The sequence below is a fragment of the Spodoptera frugiperda genome, chromosome 25 (genome assembly GCF_023101765.2).
Source record: "Spodoptera frugiperda isolate SF20-4 chromosome 25, AGI-APGP_CSIRO_Sfru_2.0, whole genome shotgun sequence".
NCBI classification, from domain to species: domain Eukaryota; kingdom Metazoa; phylum Arthropoda; class Insecta; order Lepidoptera; family Noctuidae; genus Spodoptera; species Spodoptera frugiperda.
The window spans coordinates 2,334,782-2,341,033 of NC_064236.1; positions in this window are offsets into that span (position 1 = coordinate 2,334,782).

The window sequence follows — 6,252 nt, forward strand, 5'->3', positions numbered from 1 at the left end:
CTAATTTACTGGTCGTGGGTGTTGTGAATGATGTGTATGAAAGGTGGATAGGTTTAAGTTAGACAGTTTTTTTTATAGAAACTCTATACTAACTGAATGTTTCTTTTCAGGTTGATATAAAAAAAAAACTTAGATATTGGAAGTCTTCAAAATGGGTAAGGTATAATACTATATAAGTAACAACAAAGACCATCGTGCATCGTGGAATGTTCTTCGTTGTTTTAAACTTATGTAAATTCAATCGCAAATCTATAGCAATAAAGTTGAATTTGTGTAGAACTGTGTAAAAAACAGGTCTAATGTGTATTTTTTTTAAAGCTAGTCGTGGACTGGAGTGGAACACATTGGTCACCACCTCTTTTCTGCAGATGTTACAAGAGCTGTATTGTGGGCTAAAGATAATATTTGAAAGGCGATTGATTGTACAAAGTTTTTTTAAAGCAATTCCAAACGTAGCCAGTCTTGTAACTTAGTTGAAATTTGTGATGGAATTGTTTTTAGTGTTAATGAAGCAGGATGTCTGTTAAAGAATGGAATTGAAGTAACCATTATATAACATTAGGTCGTAGGTACCTATGTTCGTTAAGATAAAACCTTTTTTTTTCAGTAATGATAATGTTATTAGCGTCTGAACTGTTTACATTATATACTTCTTTATGTTTAGATTACGAGAATAAGTTGATTTATTATCCAAGCCATTCTTTTTTGGACAAACTGAGTAGTGCTTAAGCTATATAACCACAGTGCATCACAAAATTTAGTGGGTCTTAATTTATAGTAGAAAAACAAAATAGAAATTTAAAATTATGTAAATTTCAATTTAATTGTTAAAATAAGTGTGAATATTATAGTAGCTCTCACTGAAGTATTGATTATTCGATAAGTGCACTGTGGTTAATTTCATCAAGTATCACTTTTGAAAGGCTAGCTTTGCTACTTTTAACTTTTTGAAGCACCAATTAATATTTGTGTAAAGATGCGCATAGATAATGCACCTTAAATTTTGTATTTCAAATGCTTGAAATAGTAATGCATATCTAATTCCATTTTTTTAATTAGAGAGCGTCTTATAATGCTTTCCATGTTATTATAGAGATGCAAGATATGATTGCACTTAATTGCAAACACTTATTTGTGAATGCATATTATTGTGCAATAATTTAAAAATATAAATTTGTGTGTTAATGTTAAAAAACAAAAAAAATATTCTTTTGAATCGCGTTACGTAATTACATTTAATACTACAGGTAATATAAAAAAAATATCGGAAAAAAGAAAAAAAAAATAGTGTTAATTGATTAAAAAAATACTACATATATTAAAATTGGCCTAAAGTAAAATTACTATAGTAAAATTGGCAGAAAGTAGTACACAGCAAGACTAGCCTTAATCAGTTCACAATGAAAAAAAAATCATCAATAACATAACCAATTGATAATCAATTATACGCAACAAAACTATAACGTAAAAATAATATAACCAAAAAATTATTTAAAAATGATAGCCAGGTATTCTGTAAATATCTCTTTAAAAAATGATAAACATTATGAAACAGGTAAAAAATAAACATTAAAAAAACAGGTAAAAAAAATATAAAAAAAAACATTACAAATTCAAAAATAACTTAAATATTGTTAGAAATAAAAACACAATTCGGTCTTTGACTCATACTATTACTTCATAAGCATAATATCTATAATAGTCATTTCTACAGCTAATTACTTCGATCAACAATACCAACGCTAAATCTCACTATAAAATACCATTTCCAATTTCGTCCTTTATTTAAAAAAAAACCAGTACCATTATTACATGTACCTAGCGAACACACACACACGCACACATACACACCTCATCCAACATAATAATATATCATCACATATCATATCATAACATAAATATCATATCATCGAAACCATAAATTGTATTTAACTCCCGCAACCAACAAAACCTATGTTTACCAAATGTAACTATGGACATAAACGTATGAAGTCGGAAACCAAAGATATGTCAGCCCTCATAATAATATTGATACATCGTTGGTTATAAATCATGTTCAACTATGACGTTGACATCTTGTCGTTGCAATCTCTAATCACTTAAGTATCCTGTTGGCATTTTGTCAATTACAATCCTATCTACACAATTATCATAGTGATACAATCTTATTCGGTTGGTTACTATCCAATTGCGCTTGTCTTACACAACCTAAAGTGTAAGTCAGAGTCAAAGTAAAAGTAAAAGCCAAACTCAAAGTCAAAGTCAAAGTTAAAATTTAAGTCAAAGTCAACATCCACTCAAAGTCAAAGTTAAAATTAAAGTCAAAGTTAAAGTCAAAGTTGAAGTAATTATTTATTTCTAACAGTTTCGTAGTGAAATAGTACTGCAACTATTTCACCCAATACTCCTCACTATAAACATAAATTTCACAGAATTAAAATCCTCAATTCCATATCTTAAATAACGCGTACGAGTATTAAACTAATTCATTTAACCAGACATCACTCTCCATATACATTACATTTCGCCCATCTTAAAAAAGTTATGTAGATAATTATATCAAAACCATACATCTACTCATCCAATTTTTTAATCTTAATATAACTATAATCAATCGAGACAAAAGAGATTCTGTAATCAAAAGTCTTTCACTCAATAATTATGAGTCTTTTGACATAAGCATTGGTCGTTTTTGCGTCGTGTTGCTTATTTATTTCACTTTCTTACTTCTTTGTCTCATGTAAAATGAAATATTTTTGAAATACTCCAAGCGTTTCTCCCGTTCATATTCCTATCAGATCTGCAAGCATGTTGTTATGCAACCTGTTGGCCGTTACCATGGCAACGCGACGGCGACGTTCCTACCTTATTTTCTGCACTTAATTCTGTTACGTACGTTATTCAGTCATTCAGTCAATTGCTCGGGTAATCTGGTTTTCAATAACTTGAATGTATGAAGGTAATTGGGTAGTTTCCTAGATCGTAAATAAATTATATTGACTCTTCAATACAGTAAATTATCCCAAAGTAATCGTACTTTCATAGATTATTTAATTTTTGTATTTTTCTAGCATTTTTTTTGAAGTAGTTATGATATCCCGAAAACCTTTTGATAAATGTATTGAAATTGACTAGTTGGAAACAACCGTATTGCAATAAAAAGAAATAAGAATAGTTTTTGTTTCGTCTTTACAACTTTACAACTTCGAATCTCAGGTTATTACACTTCTAATTTTAGAAATAAAATCCCAATCATCGATCAAACATGTTTTACAATCATTTAGGCATAATCAGTTCATGGGGTGTCGATGGGTAATAATCATTTTACCAGTCAACTTCATGCAAGACAACTGATACTGTAATACTATTCTTAGTATTCATTTATTTCTAACAATATTGTAAAAGAATTTAAAGGAATTAAAATATCTAGGGGTAATTCTATAAAAATACGAATTGGCTATCAAAAAGTTTTTTTATAATGTGATTGAAAACAAAATTAATTGGTTATCAATTAATCATTTAGGATTTAGTACAAAAAGGGAATAAGCGTTTATCCCATACTATCTAAGACCAACTTGCACTTGTCTCTTTTAAATGACAAGCAAGAAGGTCTCAGAAAATAAAGATTAATAAAAAAAAAACAAACACCATTACAACATACATACTGTCTTTCATCCTACATTCACTACTATAATCAAGTGAATAAGTCAAATATGTATTCATAATATATATTTAATATATTATACAATACATACATTTCTTATAATATATATTTCTAGAAGGTTTGAGTGGACATTGAGTGATTAACCAAATGGGGTCACTTCAAAACCTATCAGGGGTGACACACCATCCACGGTTATAACCATTGTTACACTTCCAACCTTCTATTCACCTCTTAAATCATTCATTCATGTATGTATGTTTGAATATATATTATATAACAATATCGTGGTGGCCAGGTTTAAGACGCCCGCTTTTCACTCATAAGGGGTCGAAACCAACGGCAAAGTACCAATGTGACTTCTTCCAAGTTACTGTACTTTCTAAGATTATTTAGACACCACTGACTAACGATGAAGGAAAACATCGTGAGGAAATCTGGGCTTATATAAATTCAAATTATAAGTTTTAAATCGCCAACACGCAATGAGGAAGCGTGGTGATTAATGCTTAAATCTTCTCCGTGTGAGAAGAGGCATTCGGTCAGTAGTGGCCACTTATAGGCTATTGATGTATGTGATGATGATGAGTGGGATTCACAGCTTATGAAAGACGCAGATAAAACATGTGTACGTTTTAAGCTGTGGCGTGCTATTAGACACTAAGTCTAGAAGGGGATTATAAGTATCTTGTTTGTATATAATATCCAATAACTAATGGCATGCGATCACAATGAAATGCGACAAGGCTAAAGTAAGCTACGAAAAACGTTTTGCACAATTTGGGATATAATATTCGTATTTCATTTTATGTATGGTATTAGGAATATTTATAATCATCTTCAACATTATAATATTTATCTTTATAACAAGTTATCATCATTATATGTAAATGGGTAGGTTCTTATATTCTTCCTTCATTGGCTTACTTCATAATCTATCTAATATCTTTTACACGACATTTCATTGGCACAAATCACCTCAACAAAAAAGATTTTACAATTCGAATGGCTCTTAAATAGCCTTTTCCACGATGTGTCTTCAAATTGTGGGATAAACACCCATTCTCCTTTGAATAGTTTATAAGACTTAGGTTAAAATTGTGTTTAACCCAAAATTTTTAATGAAATCTCTAATTTCGACATTTTTCTTTATTCTGAATTGATTTACCTACATGTATTATAAATATTTTATAAAATTGTCATTTTCAACTTAACATGAAACAGGTTAATTAAATACAATACAAAACAGTGACAAACTATAAGTAAACAATAAACGCTGCTTCAAAAGTCGAAATACTTTCATACAAAATATTCAGGCAAACAAAACGACTATCGTACCGTACATTTTAAACAAAAAGAAAACGTAACAACGATAGGTCAATACAAAATAAAAAATGTCAATTTTTAAATAAAAAGTTGAACACGTAACAACGATAGGTCAATATAAAATAAAAAAATGAAAATTTAACTCAATTTAAAATGTTGCAATAAAAAGGAGAAAATTTCTATCAAAGAGATGAGTTAATGGACGTAAAAGAAAATAGGGTAACCGGTTAGCAATATGAGTTAACTATATTGATAAATTACTTGGAAAATCAGCGAGAGAAAAATGTAGGTAGCAGCTCTGTAAAGCGCTAGTAACGTGTGCCAATAAAATCTGTCAATAACTGATGTAGACAAAAGCATAAAATTAACAATACTGAGAAAAAAGAGCGCTTTGTCCTATGTTCTTTATGTTAATGTACGTAACCGGGTAGTAATATGAGTTAATTATATTGATAGGTTACTTGGAAAATCGGGAAAAAAAGGAGAAAGAAGCACCGTAAAAAGCGAGTAACGCGTGCTTTGCACCGTCAATAAATTCTGCCAATAAGTGATGTAGATAATAGCATAAAATTAACAATGCTGACTAATGAATACAAAATTATAATAATTCAGCTTTAGTTGTCAATCGTATACCATTTGAATTAAGTAATTTTGTATAGAAATCTAGCTTTTCTTAGGGCTAAACTCATCCAATAACTTCACACGCCTTAGGTGAGCCAAGGACGAGTGACTCTTACTGACTAAAAATCATCCCATTTCTACTCTTAGAACGCTGTTGTTGTATGTAAGTTGCTTTAATTGGTTGTCTATCGTTGTAACTTTTGAAAATAAATAAATAATACTCATGATTTTCGAGCCAAAACCCCGGTAACCCGCTAGGTAGTCCGCAGATAGGTACCTAGATTACCCAATATATGTCATGGCCATTTCAACGTATATAAACTAAAATATGTCAAGGCCATTTCAACGTATATAAACCAAAATATGTCAAGGCCAGTGCAACAAGGACTATTGCACCTGATGACCTAAATTTTCTCTTCGACAAAAGAAAATTGGTAGCGACAAATCGAATTTGGCAGGGACAAAAACGGGTATTTTCACGTAGTAGCTATTTTACAGATTTAGTTATAGATATAACTAAACGAATAAGACTTAAAAGATAACAATAGCGCCGTTTGTACTCCATTTACTCCTGCATTACACAAAACAAGTTTCCTTTTTTATATTATCTTAGAAATTGTTAATGAATAATTTAGGTGTTTAAA